At 36.2% G+C, this 17,125-nt stretch overlaps 1 long non-coding RNA gene across 1 annotated transcript in view; it reads right to left on the bottom strand.

Annotated features, from left to right (window-relative positions):
• Window positions 1–7,311: 7,311 nt before the first annotated feature.
• LOC143621370 (uncharacterized) overlaps window positions 7,312–17,125 on the bottom strand; it is a 279,015-nt gene continuing 269,201 nt past the window's right edge. Inside the window, exon 2 of the long non-coding RNA XR_013151504.1 lies at window positions 7,312–7,487. This is a non-coding gene — a long non-coding RNA (uncharacterized LOC143621370). The remainder of the gene's footprint in view (window positions 7,488–17,125) is intronic.

The following is a 17,125-nucleotide window of genomic DNA, read 5'->3' as shown; positions in this document are numbered from 1 at the left end:
AGGCTTAAGGACTCCACCTACACCTCGGATGTCATGTACGAGAGGATCATGCCCTCTCATACTCCAGAAGAGAATCCGGATGTAGATTTGGATACGGAATCTGATGGCAGGACTCCAGAATCGGATGTAGATTCCGATATGGAATCGGATGCTAGGAGTTAGTTTTATGTAATTTGGTTTTCTATATTAATGTAAATTGTAAATGTTATTATATTTTGGTATAAATATGTTATGTGAATGTTATTATTGTAAATGTTATTATTAACTGTAAATGTTATTATTATATTTTGGTTGCGTATTTGAAGCGTAGTTGATGTTGATTTTTTATAATTAACTTTAAAATAGATGTTAGTGTGAGTGAATAACAAAATAGAGTAAAAATTTAATTTTTGATAGTTGAGACAATAATTTATTGTAGTTCAGTTGATTTGTATGTATCTAGTAAGATGTACTAGTTTTTTTATTTTAATTAACTTGAATGTAGGCTATTATTACATAAATATATTTCCAAGATTTCTGACAGGTATTTAAAGCGTACAAAGCGTGTGATATACTAGTTTTTTTTATTTTAATTAACTTAAATGTAGGCTATCATTACATAAATATTTTTCCAAGATTTTGGACAGGTAGTAGGTATAAATTTAATTAATTTCCAAAATTAATTAGCTTCTGTGCGTTTCCAAAGCGTGTGGAACCCATTTTGACAGGTAGTAATTAGTATGCAGTTATAGTGTGTTATATACTCAACAACCAACTATATAACAACAGAGACTTTAATGACTGCAATAAAACTAGTGACTGAAATTTATTACACTTTTATATATGTTATGTGAATTCCAAACTTGGCCAAGCAGAAAAAATCTAAGGTTTCCACATATCTTAAACTTCCCAAAGATCTTAGATTTTGATAAAATCCTTTCCCAAACTCAATGCCATCACCAAATCTTAAATCTAAGGTTACTGGTGATGGCATTGAGTTTGGAAGCGGTTTTTCAAAACTGAATTTTATTTGTTCAAGGCTTCTTCAAAGTCTGGAGGGTACAATTTTGGTATGCAGGTTAGTGAAAAAAAGGGCATAATGGTCTTTTTTTTATAAAATGAGTTGATAATGTTTTGCAGGAAACCAGCTGTTGAAAAGTATGTTGAAACATAACCAAATAGAGGTTGTGCAAGAAACAAAACCATCAGACGAGAAATGATGACTGCCACCGAACACCCTAGACAACATGATGCACTTTTGGGCTTTCTTTGTATTATTGTAACTTTGATATAGCACGAGTCAGTTATGAGTGTAATGACTTTATTGATCTTACTATGGTACACTACAAGTCAATTGTGACTTTTATCGATGTAACATGATGTATGTTTGAACTTGACACCAATTGACCAAAATAGCCAGAAGATGAAATGAATTCAACAAACCGACCTGCACGTATAAGTAGTAATAGTATTAAAAACAACCAATATTTCTTTAGTTTGAATTAATAAGTACAAAGTAAAGAATTGTGATATCATGTATCACAACTATATTTAAACATTATTTACATCTAACTAGCCGAACGAACATAACTGCTGGGTCGACAACCCCGACATCGGTGTCAATCTCCATTACGAATAGTTGTAGGCTTTTTCCCGGGCCTCCAGTAATCATCCGGGGACTCATTACGAAGCAGTTGATTTGGTTGTACAAGTGGCAATGTATTACCCTCATGAGGGAAAGTTACCGTACTAAATTCCTCATTGAACTCGTCATACGAATGCCTATAATTCTTGGGTGGAGTCATGAGGACAACATGCTTTTTTCTATCTAGCTGATCTTGAACATAAAACACTTGGCGTGCTTGTGAGTCCAATATGAACGGATCATCCTTGTGGCCAAATTTGTTTTGGTCGACCGACGTGTAACCAAGAATATCATGTTTGACATGTTTACGATCAACCGATTGGCACATGAAGACCGGAATTCTTTTAGTATGATAATCTAGGACCCATATCTCTTGCGAAACCCCAAAATAAAAGTTTTGTCCATACGTCACCACGTCTTTTTTGATGTGCATGTCATCTGCCTCTACACCAACCCTGCTGTTTTGGTAAACTCTACCATCATGATATTTTGTACGAAATTCAAAACCGTTGATGTCGTACGAGTCAAATTTGTAAACGTTGCGGTGTGCTCCGTGTGCAATCCACTTTATGGTTTTCGATACAGAACCTGGGAAGCCCGCTAGCTCTCTTTTAACCTGAATTTCATTACAAGGATTAGATTCTTCACCTACATTGCAGAAACTATAAAAGAATTTTAAAAATGATAGAAGACTTAATAAATTGATCTACCTTGTCGCGTAACCAATCACCAAACTTTAAAGTATGCTCCTTCTCCAGCAACGCTTGTCATTTACCAAGCATTTGGTTTTTCAAAGAGGTCTTGTGTTGTCTGCAAGTAAGAGTATAATATATTGTGAATTAATATATATATATATATATATACATACATATTTATATATATATATATGTATATATTAATTTTGGGTGCGTTTGCTGAGCGTTTTAGGTTTTTAGCTTTGTTTTTTTTCCTTTGAACGTCTCGCGTAACTACCGTACGTTAAGGCATTAGCGTACAGTAACTGCACCCTATATATATTTATATATATATATATATATATAATTTAGAGTATATATGTTAGTAATACTTACTCGATATACGGCGTTATTTCAGGCGTATTTTGCAGCACATAGAAATGTGCTCTCTTGAAAAGATCAGAAGAAACTTCAACTGATTTAACGCCTGTGTCAGGAATTGTCTCCCCATTATCATCATGCTTATCATGTGGAATACCAACAGTACTCTTGATGTTTTTTTGGTATTCGCTTAGAAACTTGATTGTTTCTTCCGCAATGTTCTCCTCAGCAATGCACCCTTCTGGATAAGTTTTGTTTCGCACATGCCCTTTGATAACCTTCATACACCTTTCAAAGGGATACATCCAACGAAAGCATGGTGGCCCACATAATTTTATCTCTCTTACAAGGTGCACGGTTAAGTGAACCATGACATCAAAAATGATGGCGGAAAGTACTTCTCCAGCAGGCACAGTGTAACTATTTGCTCTTTCTGCATCTTATCAAGCTCTTCTACAATGATTTATTTGCTACAAATTGACTTGAAAAAAAACAAAGCCTGATTATAGCATTTCTCATTGGTTCTGGCATGATGAACCGTATTGCAAGGGGCATAAACTATTGCATAAGCATGTGATAATCATGTGATTTAAGGACTTGTAGCTTCCTTTCTTTAAGATTCACCAAACTAGAGAAGTTAGAACAATACCCTAGTGGAGCCTTCAGTTTATACAGTGTTTCAAGAAACATGTCTTTTTCCTGCGCTGATAATGTGAAGCATGCTGCAGGCAGTTCTGTATTGTTGCCTTTTGCTTTCGGTTGCAACTCCTTTTTAATCCCTAAAAACTCCAAATCCCTTCTAGCTGCCAATCCGTCTTTTGTCCTACCGGGAATGTTCAACAGCGTCCCAACAATACTTTCTGCCACATTCTTTTCAACATGCATCAAATCAATACAATGTTGGACAGGTAAATACTTCCAATAGCTGAGCCGTTGGTACCATATGTTGAACTTCTTCCAATATGGTTGTGGCGTTGTGTTATCCCTTTTCCTCTTACTCCCACTTAAGGATTCAGATCCCTTTCCCCATTAATTGTTAATGTTTTTGACCTCGTCGTATATCTCTTCCCCTATCATAGGCTCTTTAGCGGTTCTCATCTCCTCTTTTCCGTTGAACGTCTTTGTTTGTTTTCTGAAAGGGTGGTCATGTGATAAATACCTTTCATGGGCAGCATAACTCTGCTTCTTTGTGTGAAAAAGTCGAACACACTGAGTGTCGCCCCGACACACCACACAACCTTTGAATCCACTGTAAGGGCAAACACATAGTGTACCAAGAGCTGGGTAATCATTAATCGTCCATAACACAACTGCACGTAGTGTAAACATTTCTTGTTTATATGCATCATATGATGGCTCCCCGACCTCAAATAAAGATGCTAGATCGTCAATTAAAGGCTGTAAAAACATATCAATATTGTTTCCTGGCACTCCGGATATTAATAAGGAAAGCATGATGAATTTTCTTTTCATACACATCCAAGGTGGAAGGTTGTAAATGATTGCTAAAACAGGACAGACACTGTGGTTTCTGTTGCCTCTATATACGTCGACCCCATCAGTGCAAATCCCTAGCCGAAGATTTTTTGGATCGCTTCCGATGGTATCGGAGTACCTGTCATCTATGGCTTTCCATGCTGGTGAATCTGATGGGTGGCGTAAAACACCGGGTTTATTGGTACTCGTGGCATGCCATGTTAAATTCTCTGCTGTGGTCTTTGATTGAAAGAGGCGCTTGAATCGTGGAATAATGGGAAAGTACCACAGTACCTTAGCGGGCGTGTTTATGTAAGTTTTGTCAGTCTTCTCATCCACCTTCCACCTTGACTTGTTACAAACTGGACATGCTTCCAAATCCTTGTAATCCTTATAGTAAATAATGCAGTCATTGATACACACATGTATCTTTTCATATCCTGAGCCCATTGCCTTCATCATCCTTTTGCCCTCATACATATTATTTACCATTTCGTTATCTGCAGGTAGCATCTTTTTCAACAATTTCAGTAGTTCATCAACGAACTTATGAGATACCCCATGCTTGCTCTTCAATTTGAGTAGTTGTACTAATGCAGACAACTTGGTGAAGTCAAGACATCCTTTATATAGGGGCTTCTCAGCGTCAACAAGTAGTTGTAGAAACTGTTGATACTTCTTGTCGCCTTTGAAATTGTCTTTTGTAGCATTTACCATTTCTACAGTTTCACAGGCATCTGTTGGAATGTTGGTGTCAACAAACCCAGTATTATTATCATAATTAGTTGGAATGCAGGTGCAGGCAAACCCAGTATTATTAACATAATTAATTGGATTGTTGGTGTCGGCTTCTCCATGTTTTATCCAAGTAGTATAATTCTTATCAATTCCAAACTTGTACAAGTGATGTTCTACCTCGTATACACTAAGAGATACGTGGTTCATACACCGAACACATGGACATGAAACAGAAATTGGTGGTGATGTCTCCTCGCAATTACGAACTGCAAAATGTATAAATGCCTTAACACCATCTCTATATGCTTTACTGCACCTGTCGCCTACTGACATCCAAAACTTATCCATCTTCCAAGAATTTTTTTATTAACTGTGTCATCATCGATATATATATATATATATACACTAATTAACGCCAATAAATGTAACTGACTAAAAGCAAAAATATTTGGTACTCACCTGAGATTAGTGAAGCTGTTTGGTAGGATTGAGATTGATGAGAGTTCAATAAATACACTAGCAGATCATTTATTAGGGTTTGGTGAGTTTGTGAGATTTTATTTGGTCAATGCTAATTGATTTGGGAGTCTTCTAGAAGATAACTCGATTAATTGGAGGGTAAAAATGAAAATTTTAAACTTCTAAATTTCGTTATATAAATATTAGAAGAGGTTCTATAACGTTCTCAAGGTGTAGCTCAAACGGTTGAGGCGCTTGTGATTAAACATAGATTGCAAATATCGTGGGTTCGAAACTCAGGAGGGAACATATTTTTATTGATTTTTGATAATAACCTTTTGTTAATGAAATATTATAATAACCTATTTTTAATGAAGTAAATACACTGTGATTTTGAAAACACTTAAACTAAACTTTGGAAACTCTCAAACTAAACTACTCATTAAGCCTTTAAATGCGTTCAGAAACATAAAAATACATCATACTAGCTGGTCTAAAATCATAACAAAGTTTCTTAGCTTTTAATTACAAAACTAATTAAAAGCCCTAAAAATAACAAGAAGCAAATAAAATACATTATCTTCACTTTTTTTTTCTTTTTCTGATTCAATCCTTGAAGCTACACTCCTTGCAAGTTGATCCTCTAATGACTTATTTACTCTTATCAAGATAGGAATTATGCCTGTACATCTTGTGCACACATCAGATCTTATGGACGAAACACAATCAGACCATATAAAGAAATCACAATTTTTGCCCTAAGTTGAAAAAAATATAGGGTTTATGGTCAACAATTGTAGATGAATTCCAACTTTATTTGCAATTTCACTAACCTGAGATGCACAATTGTAGAACCTCCGACCTGGATTTTTGGTGGTGCTTGATGTTCTTTGAATGGCTTCTTGACCACAAAAACAATAAACTTGAGATCGATTGCTTCTGTTACTTGATGTGGTGGTCCTCGATGAGATTTCTTCCATGGTGAAAAAGGAGTTTTTATTGAAAACAAAACTAGATATATAAGTATATATATATAGGAGGGTTTAGAAAGGAGTTGTTGTACACATGCTTTTTATTAGCGTTTTAGGATATTTATATATGTCTTTGTACAATAGCGAGTTGCAAGCGTAATAGACTCTTTTGAAACAATTATATAACATATTTTAACCTAATTGATTACACGCATTTTTAACAAAGAAAGATGAGAACCATTAATCCATATTTACCATTCATCAAAAGATGCATCACAAAAAGTACCCTTAATTACAATACATAAAACATGTTAAGAAAGCATTTTAAGATACTATATATTTACCATTCATCAAAAGATTGGAGGCTATCGAACCCATCAACAGTTTTGCTACTACGAAAAAACCTACAAGGGGGTTGACGAGGTTACCTAAGCTGCATACCCAATATGCAAACTCTGGTAGTGTCAGACTGGCAGTGGAGTTTGATAATCTGGGTAGGTTCACTGGCCAAAACATATCAACGTTTGCAAGTTTTTTAGGGGATGTTGTAAGGGAAATAGTTGGCTTGAGACATTTAAGTTGGAGGGAGGTCACAAAGGAGCTTAGAGATAAACTGTGGGAACAAATAACGGTTATTCTTTATTTTTATTTGTGCATTTTATATTTTGAGATGTAATTTACCTTTACTGTATTATATTATGCAGAAATATTTTGAGATTGAGGCGTGTCGCAGGCCTTCTGTGATGAATCGGCTCAGACACCTTCTTCGGGATTTCAGAAGAAAAATGTATGCCAAATACATTATGCCGAACATCGGTAAACCTCTGAAGCTGAAGGCGGTACCCAAGGGACACCTGACGATGATCAGGCAAGAAGTCTGGGATCGCTTCGTTGAGTGCACACAATCAGAGAAGTTTCAGGTATAAATCCTCTACTCTGCAAACGTAGATTGATCGACTATATATGGTTTATGTTTTTTGTTTAAATATAATGAAATGATTATAATGTGTGGTTGAAGAAAAAATCGGCTTCATCAAAGGGAGCTCGAGCAAAGAATGTTTTTGATCATCACATGGGACGAGGGGGTTATACCTACCTTCGAGAGAAACTGGTAATCACCGTCAGCTGCTTTCTCTCTAGTTCAATGATTTGTTGGTTATGTGTCTAACACATGACCGTCAGCTGCTTTCTCTTGAATATTTTACAAGGTCAAAAAGAAGGAAATTGGACCGGATGAGATCCCCGGCCGTGCATTAATGTGGATGGAAGGAAGGGAGGACATAGATGGTGCATACAAGAATGCTGTTGTCGAAGGCGTGGCAACAAATTAGTATGTTTTAGTATTAAACTTTTTAAATCTTGTTTAAGTCAATTCATTGCCTTATATTGGTGTCAAAAAAACTTGAGTTTGATAACTTGTCTCAACACTTGATGTGGATACATAAGCGTGTTACAAGTGTATTACAATATTTGTTTTCTTGCAGGCTTAGCATGAGGAGCAGATCGCCTCCGGAGCCCTGGCACTTGAACCGTGCACAGATGTCGTCACCTTAGTGCTTGGCAAAGAGAAAGGTGGGTTTTTAAAAGGGATTGGGTACGGATTGACAATAGGTAAATATTGGGGTGTGAGTCGGGTAAAAGGCTCGTTTAAGCAACGGATTCCCCAACTTGAGTATGAGGTGGTGCAGAGAGATGAATGGGTGAACAGGTTGACGACTCTATTTGAATCCACGAATTCTATGCTAGCAACCCGTGAGAAGGAACAGTTAGCATTTGAGGCCAGGTTCAGACATCTCGAAGGATTGTTGCCGCTAATGTCGGCAAGTCAAGTAAGTGACGTATGCTACATATTAATCAATGCATTCGACGTACATAATTGGCACAATTTTTGTTACAATTCGTAGGTAAATCCTGTTCCCAACCAGGTTGGTTCTAAACAAAGTACTAGTGCTGTGGCGCAAAAGAAAATGCCAACACCAGTAAGTATCTGACAGTTTCTTTGTTTTTTACAACTTTCCATGTCATTTTTCGTTTTCCATAAATAAATTGATTTGTAGGCCAGTTATGTGGGAAACATCTTAACCTCAGGTGAGGCTGTGCAACAAGAATCCGCTTCTCAGGTAAGCATTTGACAGTTTGATTGATTTGTTTTAATAATTAACTTTCCAAGTGAGTGTGCTGATTTTGCATAAGTTAATTGTAGCCCAAGTTTGCGGATAAAATAGTTGTCGAAACGGTACCCGCTCCCCATATCGCGACATCAGTAAGTATTTGACAATTTCAGTACTTTTATAATTCGTTTCCAATGTGAGTGTGCTCATTTTCTATTACCGAATTGCAGGCCAAGTCTATGGAAAAAAGTGTTGACCAAACGGTACCCGCTCCCCATATCGCGACATCAGTAAGTATTTGTCAATTTCAGTACTTTTTATAATTCGTTTCCAATGTGAGTGTGCTCATTTTCTATTTACTGAATTGCAGGCCAAGTCTGTGGAAAAAGTGTTGACCAAACGGTAGTCGATCCCCATAGCGCGACATCAGTAAGTATTTGGCAGTTTCAGTTTTTATATTTTATAACCTAATAAGTCTAACAATTCCAATTTATGTTATTTTACCAATGAAGCCTGTAGAGAACAATGTTGACCAAGCATCAACACAACTACACCGCACTCCGGATAGTAACGGCTCGAAAAAACCATCAGTGAGTATTTGGCAATTTCAGTTTTTCCTTTAATTGTTGATTGATTCATTGAATGGTTTTTAGGTAAAACGGAGAAGCCGTAAAAGAAAAGTTGATGTATCTACGGATGAAGCTTCCCCACCTGCTGAAATAAAGGTATGTACTGCGCGAAACATTGTTAATTTCCCACCAACATGAGTATGTACTTATATATTGACTTCAACTAAGCCATCTTAATTTCACATGCCGGTTTATAGGTGTATGAGTGTCGTTTGTGTGTGCATGACAAGCGCAACAAGGTGGCCAATGGTAAAGTTTATTGGTCACCGGTTCCACAACAGTTGCATGGAAAAGCAATCCCGGAGAGTTGCTATAAAGTTAGTATTGATGGAGCCATAAAGGAACAAGAAATTATTCAATGTGAGGCAGGTGATATTACGACTGTTGGCAACGCAATTGGTACTTTTGTTGCTTGGCCAGAACACCTAATCGTATGTGACCAGGAGGTTTGTTCCCTTTTAAGTTAACCGAACAAATATCTATGTTCTTTTTCATTTAGTTTAAAAAATGAACACTTGTGTTCGTTTATGTTCGTTTGTTTATAATCTAAACTAACGTAATTGAACAAAGATAAGCTAACATAAACGAACTTCCCGCCGAAAGGTTCACGAACAGTTAAACGAACGTTCAGTATGTATGTATGCATACTATTTTGTTCTATTCAATTACAAAAATACGACATTAATTATACATATTTGTTTTTCATATTCTGTTGTTCTAGCTACCACCACTCCCATCCTCAAAAGAACCAGACAGAGCTGTCAAGAAGGCATAGGCAAAGTACACAACGATAGACCGGGTGACCAAAGAAAAGACAAGGAGCAGTGCCAAGAAAACCGACGCCTTAGCTAGTATATAGGTAGTCGTTATTTTTGTATTTTGTAAGATATTTTGCATATACATTTGCTTAAGTGAAAATTATAGTTAATATAATTTGTTTCTAATTTTGTTTTGTCATGCTTGCTTATAGCTGTTTTATATTACTGCACAAAAAATAAAAATAATTATATATTGCCTAATTACACACAATTTGGCCACATAGAACACATTAAATAGGTGTGACCAAAAGTAAGACAATAGCCACACCTGAAATTACAAAAATTAGAGTCTATAAATGACCATTAGCAAAAGCATTATGTGTGACAAACGGTAAAGACAATGGCCACACCACAAACTTCAAAAGAGTGTTTGAGTGGCAACTTCACATTTTTAGCCACGTTGACAACAACCTCCAGTGTCTATATGATATTTTTAGCCACACAATACCTCACTATGTGTGACGAAAATTTTGACAATAGCCACACTTTAAATTACGAAAAGCATTATGTGTGACAAACGGTAAGACAATGGCCACACCACAAACTACAAAAGAGTGTTTGAGTGGCAACTTCACATTTTTAGCCACATTGACAACAACCTCCAGTGTCTATATGATATTATTAGCCACACAATACCTCACTATGTGTGACGAAAAGTTTGACAATAGCCACACTTTAAATTAGGAAAAGCATTATGTGTGACAAACGGTAAGACAATGGCCACACCACAAACTACAAAAGGGTTTTTGACTAGCAAGTTCACATTTTTAGCTACATTGACAACACCCTCCAGTGTCTTTATGATATTTTTAGCCACACAGAACCTCACTATGTGTGACGAAAAGTTTGACAATAGACACACTTTAAATTATGAAAAGCATTATGTGTGACAAATGGTAAGACAATGGCCACACCACAAACTACAAAAGAGTTTTTGACTAGAAAGTTCACATTTTTAGCCACATTTACAATAACCTCCGGTGTCTATAAGATATGATTAGCCATACAGTACTTCACTATGTGTGACGAAAAGTTTTACAATAGCCACACTTTATATTAGGAAAAACATTTTGTGTGACAAACGGTAAGACAATGGCCACACTATAATCTACAAAAGAGTTTTTGAGTGACAAGTAAACATATTTAGCCACTTTTAATGTAATATCTAGTGTCTATATCATATAATTAGCCACGCTATTATTAAATTTAAGTGGCAATTTCTTTGCTATATTCACATAGTATATCACACAATGTAAGCTTAACACAACTCTATTGGCCACTTTAATATAAAATTCATGTGGCTGAAACATAAATTCATGTGGCTATATAGATGCAATGGTCACTCATAGTAAACTGACATGTGGCCATTTTCTACCATTTAGCCAGACTTATTGGAGAGGCTTCTTGATGGCCAGCAACTAATGCCTGTACCCTTTAGCCACACTTATTACCACATAAGGCCACTAAAAACTCTGTGTGGCCATATCATACCTACGGTGTCGCGACCTTTGGCCACATATGTCTTGAACCAAATGTGTGTGGCTAAAGGCCTACGGCCACACTTTTTTCGTGTGGCCGAAGGTCAATTTTCACGTAGTGTTTCATATAATTAGACATTAAGTTAAAGAGCCCTACACAAAACTTACAGAGTCATACACAGATTACAAATTACCTACACATACTCAGGCATGAACTTACAAAGCCTTACACAGAACTAGGGATGAGCGTTTTCGGTACCGGTACCGAATCGGTACCAAGTTTTGAGTTTTCGGTACCGGTACAGGTATTGTTTGGTAGGGTACCGACATTTCCCGAATTTCGCATGAAATACTGATACTGAACCCCGAGCTCATCCCTACACATAACGTACAGAGCCCTACATAGATTACAAATGACCTACATATAATCACACATGCACTTACACATGAATTCATAGAGCTTGCACATAACTTACAAAGCCCTACACATATTTTAAACTACCTACATGTAATCTGACATGAACTTACACAAAACTTAAGCCCTACACATATTAAAAATTACCTACACATTGTACATATGAACTTACACAGTCTTAGTATACATATTTCCTACACATTCTCCACTATGAAAAACATGCTCAGGTGCAGGTAACACGTAAAACTATACAGGTACACTTAAAAGGGAACAATGTAGGATATACTTTGTCATGCATTTTAAACTCAAAAGGAACAATGTAGGACTTCTTGTATAGTGTATGACTTGTTCTCTGCAATACTCTCACTTTACATATCTGCTCAAATAAACAAAATTGATGTAACACATGATTCAAATATGAGAGAACCTTCCAAGATCTAGCCGCTAACCCGATGCAACAATTACAAGAAACACAAGATCGATCAATACGTTAAATACATAGTTTATTGATAATTAGGATGAATACATTATGGTGGAAATAACTTAGATCTAGAGAGGATCCGGCATGGTGAGAGTATAATAACTAATGGCTCGGATCTCTACTAAATTATGAACATGAGCTACATATTTATAGGCCAAAGCTCCATTCGTTAAGTTAAGCCTAATTCGTTATATCTTTATAACGAATTAGACACCATTCGTTATGATTCCATAACGAATGGTAATAACTTAACGAACCAACCTCCATTCGTTATATTTCATAACGAATGGGCTTATAAACTTAACGAACTAGCCTAGTCAACTAACGAATGGACCCATTCGCTATACAATCTATAGCGAATGACCATTTTACAATAAATACACATACTAGACTATCTATAACTTATTCGATTGCTACGGACACCAAAACCGTACACTAACAAAATAGCAAAACGAAATTGTGAAATATAACAATCTCAAAATCTGACATTTGCTAACTGTTAATTAATTAATTATAATTGGCATAAAAATTAAACTATTTTCTATTTTAGCCCAAAGTAGAATAACAAGAAAACATACTTGAATCAAGATCCAGTTTCTGTATGGTTGCCATTAAACTCTGTATGTAATTACTAACAAATCAAAACCAAGTTTACCGAAAAAAAGATACGGATTATACACGAGGTAAAATATACAAATGTATACGAAAAGCAAACTCACAATCCACTAAAATTCTTTTTTTTTAACGAAATCCAATTCAAGCATGTCAAAATTGTAAATGAATATACTAGTTATTGTAGGTTTATATGAATAAAAAGAGGATTCACTCATTCACCTGAGTTGATATTACACAAAAAAAGCCCTAGTCTTATCCCCAAATAAAATATTTCAATCAACGAAAAATATGTTTGGATTATGAGTACATGTATCTCTAATATGAAATATGTGTGGTTTTGAATTATTTCAATCAAGAAAAAACAAAATACACAAACCTTAGTCGAAATTTATGCTTCGTAGATGAAAACCCTTGAACAAAACCATCTCTGTTTGAAACTCTGCCACGTTTGATTTTTAATACCTTGTGAAAGAATATGATGTGATTGAAGATTTTACAACTCTACTTTCACAATCGAAAGATTTATGCAATAGCAAGAGGATATTTATACGGATTTATAGTAATTGATTGGGGAGCATACGATGGTAATCAAATAATACCTACGCATCCTTACCGAAATACTCTTCTTTCTTAAAAGCTTTGCAAACATTTGTCTTGATTACTACAAAATTGCCATTGTTTTTGTGTACCGTTGATTAAACTAAACCAATGGTTTAGATCTATTTCTCGCGCTTCTCACTATAACCTGATTTCTCGCATCAAGCATCCCATATATATATATATATATATATATATATATATATGGGATGCTTGATGCGAGAAGTCAACTTACAGCGAGAAATGCAAGAAATCAATTTGTACCTTTAATTATGTGTAATCAGTGGATTAGAAAAGTTATGACAAACTTGTAATTATGAAGATATTAATCTATCAATATTTTAATGAAGAATGGTAGTTTGGTATTTTTTTTGTATACTTTTCAAAGTGAAGCGTATGTAATTAATAACTGTTATTTGTTATTATTACTAACTAATTAAAAGTTACCTATAAAATTTTTTAATTCTTATTTTTTAATTGATGTTTGATCAAACTAATGTAATTTTAATCAAATACTATATTATCTTCAATCATAATCCTTAAAATGCGTTAAATATTATGTATTGTCTACACAAATTTATTTATTACATACACTTGTATTTTTCTTGTATTATGTAGGTGGAATCATCCATGCTGTCACACCCCCATCTTAAGCATAGGAGTGTGATAAATAGTTGGTACCACATTTGTAAATAAATCAGAGTTACGGGTTATTAGCGGAAGACTTTATAAAACATTGGATTTAAAGTTATAAATATTTGCATTACAAAAGACGAGACAAAAGTCTCGTTTAGGTTTACTTGTTTATAAGTTTAACAAAAACCACAATTTAATTTATAAAACAAAATATCCGAGCCATCGGATTCTTGAGCTCTTCGTTCTTCAAGCCCTATTCTTAGTTACCTGCAAAATATTAGAAAATACGTCAGCAACGAATGCTAGTGAATATGCTGACGCTAAAATATTTTCTTTTCTTAATCACCCCTCGAGACCACGTAAGTCTCGGCCCATCTTGGCTTAGGAATAATCAAGTTAAAACAACATCATTATAAACTCGAGTCTCTATACTAAGTCACCCCAGCAAAATACCGCAGCGTTTCGACATACTTAGGTACCATAAATATACACATGGTCAGTCTCACTCGAACGTACTTAGGTTCGGCCCATCGTGGATGGAGGTCGTGACCAAGCGTGGTGCGATGTGCCCACCACATTTAACCACATATGTAAGGATCCAGGCAAACGTATACTACAGCCAGAGGGCTAGGCTTTTACTCTTATTCATAATGTTTTTAGAGACACTAATTCTCATGTAAAGTTTTTCATATAACAAGTTGACTCGTTTGAAAACAAGTTTGTAAAAGTGGGGCGTATTCACCTTTTCAATTAGGATCGGCTTCAAACACCGTCCGTGGGTCTTTCTCTTGCTATCTTGCACCTATAGTACGAGTATAACTTTTTTTAGTCGGATATATAATCCGGATTAAGACCTTTAATCTTAGTTTTATAATCGCCACCTCGATTTTCTTTAAAATCTTTAGTTTACAAAGTAATCTATTTTCTTCTCTTTTTAAACCTTTAGTTTAAAATATCTTTCTTTATAAGGTAACCTATAGATATCTTATTTATAAAACCCTATGTTTCTTCTTCTTTAAGAAACATATATCTTTCTTTTCGTTATTATTTAAGAGTACGAATTATTACTTAAATAATACTTATAACAAAGAATTATATTCACACACACACACATATATATATATACACTTGTATTTCTTTCTTTTCTTTTTTTTGTTGTATATTTCTTTTATTCTCGAGGTATCGAGTATAATCTCAACTTAGGGTATTAAGCTTTTATAATATTTTATTATTATTTCATTCGGGCATTATGCCTACCTTTGTCGGCTTATAATAACCCTACGGAATTGGGCAGCACTTCGACAGCTCTCCTTGATCAACACATTGCTTGAGCACGCAAATCGAGACACCAATATTTCAAGTACGTGCTTCGGGATGGTCGCCGGAACGTCAAGATGGTATCACCTTCTTGATATACACGTCGTCAGGTGGTGGCACGAATAAAGAGATTACGGCACGAAAAACGAGGTAACGATCGAGGATGTGGCACGAACTTTGAGGTATGTTAGTGAGATGTTTTAGAGAGAGAAATATGTGTGAGTTTGGGTGTGGTTTGGACTGAACTAGTGGCCTTATATTTATAGGCAAATTTTGGATCCCGTCCTGGTACGCGACAGCCCCTTGGCAAGCCCGTCGAGTATCACGACGTAGGCTGCCTGAGTCACCCTATAGACCTGCCACGTGGCGACACGTGGCAAGCGTTGTGCCGCGTGGAGACACGTGGCGATCCGTCTGCCGCGTGGTGACACGTGGCGACGCATAGTGCCACCGTCTGCCACGTGGCACACGCGTCACATTGTGTCAGACCACGTCATAGCGGTACGCGATGATGTTGGTTTAACAGCGATCGCGTATCGCTGTTGACTTCTTCTAGAACTTTTGACCAATCCCTTCGCGGTACGCGATGGACTAGTCCTTTGTACCGTCGTGTATCGCGTTAGGACAAGAAAACATAATTTTCCTTTTTTTATCTTGGGGTTTGGAATTTGGTAAATTTAATCCCTTGACTTTGGAATTTGACATTAATGACCCGATATTTTCCGTGATGTTACATCCTCCCCACCTTGAAATAAATCTCGTCCTCGAGATTGCTCACGTGAATAAGTGGGGGTATTTTTTCTCATTTTCGATTCGAGTTGCCAAGTATACTCGGGCCCTCTTCATGAGTCCCATTTTACTTTCACAATTTTCAAAGTTCGTCTTTTAAGCTTTTTTGTTTTCGAATCTTCTATTTGTACTGGTCTTTCAATGAACTTTAAGTTCTCGTTAATTTCTACATCTTTTAATGGCATCGAAAGAGATTCTCGGCTAAACATTTACGTAGATTCTACACATGAAATACGTCGTGTATTCCTTGCATTTCCTCGGGTAGTTGCAAATGATATGCAACATTACCAATTCATTCAAGTACCTCAAAGGGTCCAACGAATCGAGGACTTAGCTTTCCTTTCTTACCGAAGCGAACTACGCGTTTCCATGGCGAGACTTTCAAAAGAACTTTGTCACCAACATTGAACTCTAACGGCTTACGACGGACATCGGCGTAACTCTTTTGGCAATCACGTGCCGTCTTAAGTCTTTCTCGGATTTGAAGAACTTTGTCGGTGGTTTCTTGGACTACTTCGGGTCCAGACAATTGATTGTCTCCAGTTTCTGACCAGCACACGGGCGTTCTACATTTTCGGCCATATAACGCCTCAAATGGTGCGGCTTGAATACTTGTATGATAACTATTGTTATACGAGAATTCCATTAGGGGTAAGTGGTCGTCCCAACTTCCACCTAAGTCTATCACACAAGCGCGGAGCATATCTTCCAACGTTTGAATTGTCCTTTCGCTTTGCCCATTGGTTTGTGGATGATAAGCAGTGCTAAGGTTTAGCTTAGTGCCTAAGGCTTGTTGGAAGCTTTTCTAGAAGTGAGACGTAAAACGACTGTCTCGATCAGAGATTACAGATAGCGGTACTCCGTGCAAAGCAACAATGTTGTTCACATAAATACGTGCTAATCTATCCATGGAGTA

The sequence above is a fragment of the Bidens hawaiensis genome, unplaced genomic scaffold, assembly GCF_021521415.1.
Source record: "Bidens hawaiensis isolate Kalapana, Puna unplaced genomic scaffold, B.hawaiensis_p1.1 tig00002839_1, whole genome shotgun sequence".
Classification (NCBI taxonomy): Eukaryota; Viridiplantae; Streptophyta; class Magnoliopsida; order Asterales; family Asteraceae; genus Bidens; species Bidens hawaiensis.
The sequence above is the reverse complement of the archived record's forward strand: the minus strand, read 5'-3'. Positions and strand labels throughout refer to the sequence as shown.